At 22.3% G+C, this 11,147-nt stretch overlaps 1 long non-coding RNA gene across 1 annotated transcript; it reads left to right on the top strand.

Moving 5' to 3' along the window:
- Positions 1-8,792: 8,792 nt before the first annotated feature.
- On the top strand, positions 8,793-9,847 carry LOC122855851. The gene is made up of 3 exons (XR_006374100.1): positions 8,793-8,945; positions 9,350-9,522; positions 9,635-9,847. It is a non-coding gene; the product is annotated as an uncharacterized LOC122855851 (long non-coding RNA).
- The last annotated feature ends 1,300 nt before the right edge of the window (positions 9,848-11,147 follow it).

Raw genomic sequence — 11,147 nt, 5'->3', positions numbered from 1 at the left:
TATCAAATATTTGATAATAATACACAAATACGTGTTGATAATAATGAGTATTTTTTCAACAATGAATTTACCTGCAATATACATCATAGCTCAATCAAATATTTAATTTTTTTTTTTCTAATTTATATTCACTATTTTTTTAAACAGACTTTTGAATTTTTATTTTTTGTTGCCAACTCGATAAGGATATAATTTGTTAATGCAGTTTTTTTTTAACCTTGCAAAATATAGATCAAAAATCAAATAACAACTACAATATTATCATTTATAATTTATTAACAAAGTAAATAATAATAATTTTCTTTTTTTTTTATTTTATTTTACAGATGACTTATAATGAAAAAAAAAGAAAAGATATTCCGTTTACAAAAAATCGCAACAAACACTACTGGTAAAGTATTAATTAAAATGAAGAAAAAAATTATTATTTTGAGTTTAATTTTAATAATCAATTCTGGCTGATTTTTTTTTTTTTTTTTTATTAATTGTCGTCACAGGGAGAGGTGGGGGCGAACGTCTCTGGGGACAGCTGACAGCTCCCTGACCTGGCGCGAATTTGAAAAATCTATCAATGTTTAAAAATTTATAACTCGGTAATGAATAAAGATTAAGACACCAAATTTAAACCATGAACTTATCAATATGTCAGGTATTTACTGTTAAATTTTTATAAAATTCCAACCAGTAGTTGCAATTAATAATATTATATATTGATTGAGTAATTAATATTTGTTTATTTTTTATTTGTAGATGTTTAGATGTATAGAACTAAATGGAAAACAACAACAAAAACTTTGGTAAGTTGAAAAAAAATTATTTGAATCTATCAGACAATATGACAATATAACTTGTTTGATTATATTAATCCATTTGAAAATACTATATACAATAAAATTTGAGTAAAAATAAAACTTTAAAAGGGGGTTGAATATGAAGAGTAAAATAAATTCTCGGTTTTGATAGTTAAAAGTAAATCCGTCTGAAACTCGACTTTGAATTTAGGATATAAAAACCGTTGAATCGTGCAAGCAAGTTTTGAGTCAAACTATCAGTCGAAATAGTCGCTAGAAAAAAAAATAATCATAAAAAATGTTAGTCAACATTATAGATATGTATAAAAATGTTTTTTTTATTTTTATTCTTTTGTATGCGGTACGTGCATGAAAATTACAAAGGGTGTATAAAGAAAAAAAAAAGTCACATGTATATATCTCTGATAATAAATTCAAGTGTGTTGGTTAACTTGGGGATGGAGAAATGATCGTAAAATGACGAGAGTGGATTTACGGTCTAGCACTAGTCAGCGCCTTAAAATTTCTCAGTTATACGACATTTTTTTTTTTATTTATACGAATCACCAAAAAATACTTGATATAAATCATTGATTTTATTTTTTGATATAAAATTAAATTGAATATATGTATCACACTCGAAAAAAAAATAAATACAACCAATTAAAAAAGAAATTTTAATTATTTTGTATTTTCGGAGCAGAAAAATATACAAGAAAGTAAATAATTTAATAAATAACCGGAATAAAGAAATTGCATTCGTGACAAATTTTGAAAGTATGTATATATAAATTAATGAGAATGCGATGAGATACACCGGATGTTTATTTATTAATGTTTTATGGCATGATCGTCGTCAAGTGGCAATAAACCATGATAAACCGGAATTCTAGGAAACGACAGTTTTGTTACTGTTGTATTGATATCTGCGTAGGTGCCAAATAACCATCGACATTTTAATCTCAAATTACAAAAAATATGAAACTTATATATACTTTGATACAGTTTATTTAAATTATTGTATGAAAAAAAAATTAATTTATAAACGGGTAATGATAAATTGAATCAAATTTAAAATTCATCATTTTTTTTAACTGCTTATTTTAAATTATATTTTTGTGATAATTAAAAAAAAACAAATTATGAATATTAAAATTAATGATAAGCTAATTAATTAAAAATTAAAATTCATTTTTTTTTTTAATGGAAAATTGTTTATCTTAAAATTTATCTAATAATTTTTTTTTATAACGAAAAAAAAAATTGATTTTTTCGAAAATTTAAATACTAGAATTTAATAATTAATTTAGTTTATTTTTTTTTTTTTTTTTTAGTATTATAAATACTGAAATTATACAAATAATCATAATAAAACTAATTATCGATGTGTCATGATTTAAATTCTGATATTTTTGCAAATAATTTTAAGTGTTAATCGAAATAAAAAAAGGGTATCATATCGAAATAAAAATACACTGCAAATACATTCACAAAAAAACTAATTGGCCTTGTAATACATATACAAAATGAGCAAGAATTATATGTACGTGTTAGTGTCGGTGGTTTATTTGCAAAAATATTTACACATAAAATGTATAAAGCACTGGGGGTCTTGATGAGCCTATTAAGATATCCATTTTTGGTACCGATTTAAAATTATTCAAATTCCCAACGAGACTATTTAGACTTTATGATTTTTTTCACACAAATCAAGTATCATTCTTATTATTATCTACAATGTCAATTTTTTATTTTTTATTTACGTAATTAAATTACCTTAATTTATATGCAATTAATTTATTTTAAAAAGTTAAAAAATATTATTATCATTTTTATCTTTTTTTTTTTTTCTTTTTATGAGTAAAATGAGTATTATAAAATTTTGTTTTATCAAACGAGTATTGATTTTTTAATTTTTAACCAACGTACAAAGTCACTTCTCATCAAAGATGCAAAATCTTATATGTTTGTTTAATTTTTAACATCTCAAATTTCTTTTAAAGGTTTCGTATTTCTCATTTTTTTAAATTAAAAAAAAAATATACATTCAAGTTTTTTTTTTTATTTCATATAAAATATAATAAAATGTATAAATATTTTTTAAAAAATTGATAATTTTGCAAATTAATTTTAATATATTATAACAATTTCATTATCAAAGTGAATTTTTTTTATCGTCTGTCGCTGTTTCGATTTCCCTTCACACGAAAAAAAAAAAAAAACGTTATCAAATTTAAATAATAAAATATTTATTATAAACATTAGTAATAAAATATAAAAAAAATTTATTTTCGCAACACTCCCTCCCTCCCACCCACGTGAAAAATACTTGAAAATAACTTGAAAAAAAAAGTGTCAAATTATAACCATATAATTTAATGAAAAAAAAATTATTTTTTTTCAAATTTATCATTCTTGGAATATAAAATATTTAATTTATTTATAAAAAATTAAATAAATATATTCAATAGCGTGAGTATGTGTGATGCCGACCGACCGGACATACTTATGTGCACATAAAAATTAAAACTTCAAATATTATTTAAAAAAAAAAATTAATTTTCTTGGACCCATTTATTATTATTTTTGAATAACAATATATTCGTGATCTCCATTACAATATTCAAAAAAATTATTCAGTATTATTTTTTTTACATTATTTATCATCATCTCTCCTTTACTCTTGAACATTAAATACACGTGTATATATGCAACTTAGTTTCTCGTGCTTGCGTGCATCCAAAATGCGAAGAAAAAAAAAAAATATATAAAAAAAAAAAAGTTTTATCCAATTAGTTTTATATATATATTCGTGCAACAAAGTACTGTAAGCCTTTGGGCTTCTTGTGTGAATGCTCGTGTTTCTTTTTTTCAGTTCAACTCTGCTATCTCTCGTCTAACACGTAATATCTTACATGTTCTCTTCGTAAGACTGCATGCACTCTGATGCACTCTCTCTCTCCCTCTCTTTCTCTCCCTCTCTCTCTCGTGTGGAGAATAAAAATATAATAAATAAAGAGAGAAAATATTATAGAAAAAATAAATAAATATATAAAAAATAGTGAGAGAAGGGTTAACAACAATAACAACATACTCAACGTATACAATTTTGCAATAATACCACACATATGGCAATGCACAAATTCAATAGATTCAATGTTCCATGTATTTATTTCAAAATATAATATTTAAATTTTTTTTTTTTCATTACATTTAAGCCAAGTTATATACATTTTGGTCTATATCAATTTATATATTTAATGGGAAAATTTATTAACAGGTTGCTTGCGTGTTTTTTAATAATAATAATTTTTTTTTTTTTTTTAATTTTAAATACAGCATTAATAAACCACTGAAACTATATTTGTCAAATTATCATTTGACCTTTTTTTATCTCAGTATGATAATTTATATCAATTATAAAAAAAAAAAAAAATTAAAACGATAAATTTTTATCTTCCTTTTTTTAAACGAATTAAGATACAATGTAAAGAATTTTTTTTTTTTTTTTGAATTAAGCTTGTGTATACAGAGTTTTATAAATTTTTTTTTATTTTTAGGTTTTTTTGTTGAATTTATTCAACAGCTTATCAGTGTATATATTTCATAGAATTACTTGAAGAATGATTTTAAAATATGCTTGTTAGATTAGAGTCAATATACAAAGTAAAACAGAATAATTATTTAAAGATAAATATATGTATTTTTTTAATTTTCAAACTGTTGAGCATGATAATTGTTGCAATAATATATTCTTGGATATTTATTAAGTGGAATTAAGCAGTGTGAAAGGCAATGATTTATTTATGTATTTTTTTTTTATATTAATTTCCATTGACTCAAGATTAATTGGCGTATTAAATACATTGTATTACATTCTTAATTCTTGCTGTTACTTTACTATATAAATTTTTTTCTTTTTTCTATATATGTTGACACTCGTTTGGTGTTCCCAGTTATACATTAATAGTTTGTCTTATTCTTTTTGTGTCTACTTACATTCTCAGTCTTCATTCAAACAACAATTTCTCTATCTTACTTGTTTCTTTGTGGTTTAATCTTGTCTAATATGGTACGTGTATGATTCGCTTACTTGCTTCATGCATTGTGGTGATTTATATACTGTTGGATTTCGAATTTATATTTTTATCTCAGTATGGAATTAAGTAGCGAGAAACGAAATAAGATGTCACAATGTCTGGCATATTTATACACGTAATGTTCAAATGTTAAAATGTAATATTCAACTTAATCATAGACACACAAAAAAATCTACAACATGCTGACTTTTAATTTGTATTTAACAAACATATATCTGCTCAGTATTAAATAGAATTTAATTTTTTTTTATTCGTGACATTGACATGTTCATTTTTTGACGAGTCACCTTACTACTTTTCCACTTTGTCAATATACATACAGATTATATTTTTTTTCTACAATTATCATTTTATATATTCCCTTTTTTTAGAATTTTTAATCAATAGTTGTTTGTATCGATTGACACTGTCTATAATTATTTATATATTTTTTTTTTCATTGACAAATTACGTTTATCCTTCTGCAAATTTCTCAGACATTTAAAATTTATTAGCCATTTAAAAAAGATGTTGTCCGTTTGACAATATAGCTCATTTTAAATCATGAAAAAATTATCTATAAAGCGAGAGATTTTTTACAATTTCTAATTGATAAAAAAAAACAATTAATATTGAATAATTTAATACATATTTTTAATTGTCAATAGACATAGTTTTAGAATTTCCTAATTTATTTTTTTCTTGTTGTTTAAATAACGTTATAAATTATGCCGAAAAAAATATTAAAATTATAATTACATTTCAAAAGTTTTCACAGAATGATTCATTACATTCATTAAATATTAGACAAACAAAACATCAATACTGCAATAAAATAATACATTTTAAATAGATAACATATATAAATAAATTTAAATGTTAATTAAAAAAATGTCAATTGAAAAATACTATTGATGGGGTTAAAATAACAGTAGGTCAAATCGTCTTGGACTTTAAGCTTCTTCTATAAAATTAATTGGTTTTTTTTTCTTTCATAATATTTGAATTAATATTTTTTTAAAAATACAGTCTCTTAATGATATAGATAATTTTTTATCTAAAATTAATTTCAGTTAAAAATATTTTTTAAAAAAAGTGTTTTAAATAATATTTTTTTTCATTTTCCATATGCATAATATTTTTCAGTTGAAAATTTATCACCTTGAAGTGTTATTATTTATATTTGATAATTATAATTATAATTACTACATCGATATGTATTTATGACGTTGTTACTATTAATTAAATATATACGATATATTTTTATGCATTTAAATACGAAATTTTATTTTTAACAAAGACTAGTTTTTGTATATTAAATTATTATTAATGTTCAAAGCTTAATATTAATATTAAAGCGTTTTTTTTTTTTTTCTTTTATGATAAACACAATGTGCTAAATGCAATAATGAATAAACAAATGAAATAAATGAATTTTTAAAGAGAAAAGAAACTATTTTTAAAAAAAAATTAGACTAGAAAATTATGGTTAAAGACTTTTTTATTTTTAATTTTCAAATCATGCTATACTACTAATAATATATTTATAAATAATAAAAAAAAAAAACAATTTAAATATTCAGATTGTAATGATAACATGTGAGTACTTGAGAATAAGATTTAATTGGAAATCTCGTGAATACGAACATCAACATTTGAGACGTTGTAAAAAGTAGTATTAAAAAATATTTTTTTTTTCGAATAAAAAAAAAAAAGGGAATAAATTTTTTTAAAAAATAAATAATAATCATATACCTTGTAACGTGGTGTCGTATCCAATCTGGATTCCCGTCACCGTTTTCTCAAGGTAGTTTTTTACAAACCACTGGATCGAAAGAGCGTGCACATTCAAGGAAGTACAGAGAAAAATATCTTCTGTAATTTAATACTTTGCTTAACTTTTGACATTGAATGTACACGTTTCGTGCAACATTGTAAGCACAATTTGCCCGTTTATATATTGTACAGTCTCAACTGAAAAAAATATATAAAAAATTAACTAACAAATTTATAGTAGTTGCATGCAATTTATTATGAATCTAATATAATTTACAGAGTGTGAATATTAATTTGTTGCTTACTTTTTATTTTTTATATTTAATAATATTATTATATTAATTTAATAAAAATATTTAAAATAATTCAGATAAATAAACTCGTGTTTAATAGAGCTTTGCAACGTCCGAAAAAAAAAAAGAAATATTATTACTTTGTATTGCAATTTTCTTTCAAACGAATTTATGAGAAAGTCAAGTATGTTGCTGGTGTGGTTGAAAATAACCAGTCATGATATTTTATATACACGCAATTTATTTAAAAAATATATGAACAGGAAATTTGCTCGTTCAAGGATAATTAAATCAATGTGATTATCATGAAATAATTTTTTTTTTTTCAAATTTTTTTATATTTAAATATTAACTTACCATCGTAAATCTAAAAAATTAATTTTATTATTTTATTTTTATATTATTAAATTTATTTTTCATTTTGAATATATAACAATATTTTGTATTTGCAGTCAAATAAATAGTGAATTTATATTCAAAATTAAAAACTCGTTAAATTTGCGTATAAATAATTTTTTTTTAAATTGATTTCAATAAATTTTAATAAACAAATTAAATTTATTAATTTATTAATTTATTTTCAATAACATAGAGTCATTTTTAAATAGTTTTTTTTATTTTTTTGTCTTCTGAAATAATATTTTCTTATTAAATGAAAAATATTTTAATAAATTTATTTTTTTTTTTACAATAATGTAGAGAAATTTTTGAAGAGTATGTATTTTTTTTTTTTTTGGTAATTCTGCGTATTGGCATATTTTCTTATCGAATTATTACCTACAATGCAAAAAATATATGAAAAAAAAAAATGTTGACCGGATCGTCGGTAGCCAACACGTCAACGTTTGTGCCGCCGGCAAGCGTCATGCTCGTATGCACGCAAGGAAGATTAACTGCATTTGTACTTAATATTTTGTATAAAGACTAAAAAAAAAAAAAATTCAATATATTATTATTAAACATCTAGAGATTCTTTAATAAGAGCTACTTCTATTTTATACCACTACATTGAAACAAAATTGCTATAAATAATATTACCTTGTTACTTTCAAAAAATAAAAAAAAAAAACACAATAGAAATAACAGCTTGATTTCTTCATGATTTCTACCTGTCATCGCTAAATTGTAGAATTAAATTATTAATAATAATACAACTTGCTATTTTGTCGTTGAAAACTATAAGTTATTTTTTATTTTTATTTTTTTGTTAATGCAGTTCCATGTGTTTATTGTTATCTGATAATCAGTTTTGCAACCTTTATTTTTCAATTTTTGCATAAATATTTTATTATTCTAGTTTTTTTTAAATATGTGATCATTTTTATAGAAATATTTATTCATTACGCGCATGATTTATGTGATAAATTATTCATTAATATTTTACCTTTGAATTGATTTTTAATCTAATTTTAATACATTTAAAATTGACATTTAACCTGATAGATATAAAATTAGTTGAATATTTAACTGAATTTCGTAATAATTTTTCTATCTTTCAGGCTAAATGATAATTTTAAATTAAAAAAATAAAATGTACAAAAATTTATATACGTAATAATTTTTTTATTTTTTTTTATTATCTAATTCAAATAATGATTTTAAAAATTTATAAAAAAAAAATATTTAAATTTATTATTATCATTATTTATTTATTTTTTACCAGCAGATGGAATTGATGGTTGATATTCTCACCGCTTGCAAGCGCAGTTGTCGATTTCCAAATTTGATGATGCCATCTACAAAAAATAAATAATCTCAGTCTAAACATGAAAATATTTACATGTCATTTTGTTGTCGCTGGTGATAATTAAACAATTAAATTAAGTGGTTTAATTGTTCTAATTAATTATTAATTTATAATCAATCGTTTTGTCAATTAATTGTGAATGCATTGACTGATAAATTGTTGATCAAAGTTTTCAATTTTTACCAAAAAACATGCACATTGTTGGAGGTCAAGTCGATGACAACATTCTGGTGGATTTGCATTGTAAATTGACAAAAAGGTACATGAATATTATTATTATTTAGTTTTTGATTGTAAAAATAATATAGAAATAAATAAACAATAGTGAAGTTATGAATAAATAATTAATTGAACAAATAAATTAATTAAAAATTTGAGGTTAGGATTCGTTGTTGTTGTAAGACAGTGGCAACAATTTCATACATTTTATCATGAATAAATGATAAAAATAGAGTAAAATCCTTCAGAATAATATAAATTATAAATTAATCATAAATAATATCAATAAAAATCGAAATTAATCCATTAAAATTCAAATGATTGAGATTAACTTTGCCAACTGTTATCAAATCTTAAAGATTGCTCAATTTTTGTTGTTAATAATTTTTATACGACAAAAATATTGTTTTAATTATGATGATAATTATTGTTTAATGTTTATAGATGTAGAAAAAAGTGGCCAGTAATTATTTGAGGAACAAGATGACCGACACAAAGACTGAACAATAAATTAGCAAATGATGTTATACAACTGTTGTTAAAACCAAGATGAAAAATGATTTATCCAGTTGAGTGTGATTGGTTGAACAATCAAGATGAAGTAGAGTTAAAAAAGAGTAAGTTGATGTAATTTTTTAAAGTTGAATTAAAGCTAACAAAATTGTTATGATGATGGCCAATTATTCATTTGATATTTTAATTATTTTGTATTTTTTCTTTCGTTACAAGGTTAATAAATGTAGTGGAACAGTTTTGATATAACTGGTATTGTTCTGAGAGTAAGGTGTGATGATACAAAACGATAATTTCAAAAATAAGTATCAAGTTTTAAAAAAAATCCAAGTGTTGGAATTGATGATGAGTTACAAGGTATGCCTTGATTTACCTTCGTTAAAATTTAATATAAAACTCGTCTGATCAGAAAATTATTTATGAACATAACTGAACAAAAAATTGAAAAATGATTTTGATTAACTTCCTAATCATGCATTTAAAAAAAATAAAATAAAGAATTTATTTTAAATTGAAAAATCTCATAAATAAATTTATAATTTAAAATTATTAATATGTGAAAGAACAATAATTCTAAAACAAATTAAAACAAAAAAAGAAGAAAAATACAGAATATAAAGATCATTTGAGCCAGATTAAAAATAATAAAAACCACATGTGGATCAAACGAATGAGCTCACACCAGAACAAAAAAAAATCTACAAAATAATACCAGCTAGACGAAGACAGCATGCAGGTATTTAAAAAAAAAAAAACTATTATCAGATGCTGATGACAAGATGCCAGGTATTTCAACGAAATTTACTCTTAACAATTCCAAAATAAGATGACCATCATGCCAATTCAGGGAAATCTAGTAGCTAAAACTTGTCTACCAAATTCACATATGGATCCTGCTGGAGAACACATCTGAAATTAGATAAAAATTACCAACAAATAAATTTCTTTTATCATTTAAAATTATTATTTTCGTCAGTTTTTATAATTAATTATAACATTTTTATTTTTTTAGTTGATTTTATGATTCACCTGAATAAAATTTAAATTGAAAATTGATTACTAATATATTATTCAAAATAATAAAATATCTTGAAATTTATCATCATCTTTTAGTACCAACAAGAATAATATATTAAAATTGTCGATTTTACTTTATGAAGCATTTTCTTTGTGGTGATGAAGACTTGTCAACACTGGCAGGACTATCAACAGGATTATCCAGGTATAAATTATTTTTCGATTATTATAGATGAAATAATTATAAAATTTAAACAAAATTTATTTAAACTCATGTAAAGAATAATCTGCCTGGTAAAAAATATCCCATGAAGAAATATATTTTGTCAGAATGAGCTAGACAGTCAGCAACGTTTTAAATCAGAAAGCTATCCAAATTACAGCCTAGGCAATAACAGGTAAATAATTAAAGTTTTTTTTTCATTTATTTAATTTGTTTATTCATTGCTTAAAAATTTTTTTTACTTATTTATTTCGATGTTCGTTTTTTGATTGCTGCTTAGAGCGCATCTTCGAATATCGGATTTAATGTTTAATATTTTAATATTTTTCCAACGTCTTGATAACAAGTCCACCAACAATATATGCGTTTTATTAAATTAAAAATATGATATCGCTGCAGGTGATATCAGTGTAAAAAAATATTTCTAAATGAATTTTCTATGAAATTATTCTTTTAGTTTCTAGACAACACCTAAATATTAATACCCTG

The sequence above is a fragment of the Aphidius gifuensis genome, linkage group LG4 (genome assembly GCF_014905175.1).
Source record: "Aphidius gifuensis isolate YNYX2018 linkage group LG4, ASM1490517v1, whole genome shotgun sequence".
Classification (NCBI taxonomy): domain Eukaryota; kingdom Metazoa; phylum Arthropoda; class Insecta; order Hymenoptera; family Braconidae; genus Aphidius; species Aphidius gifuensis.
This window is presented reverse-complemented; position numbering and strand designations above follow the sequence as displayed.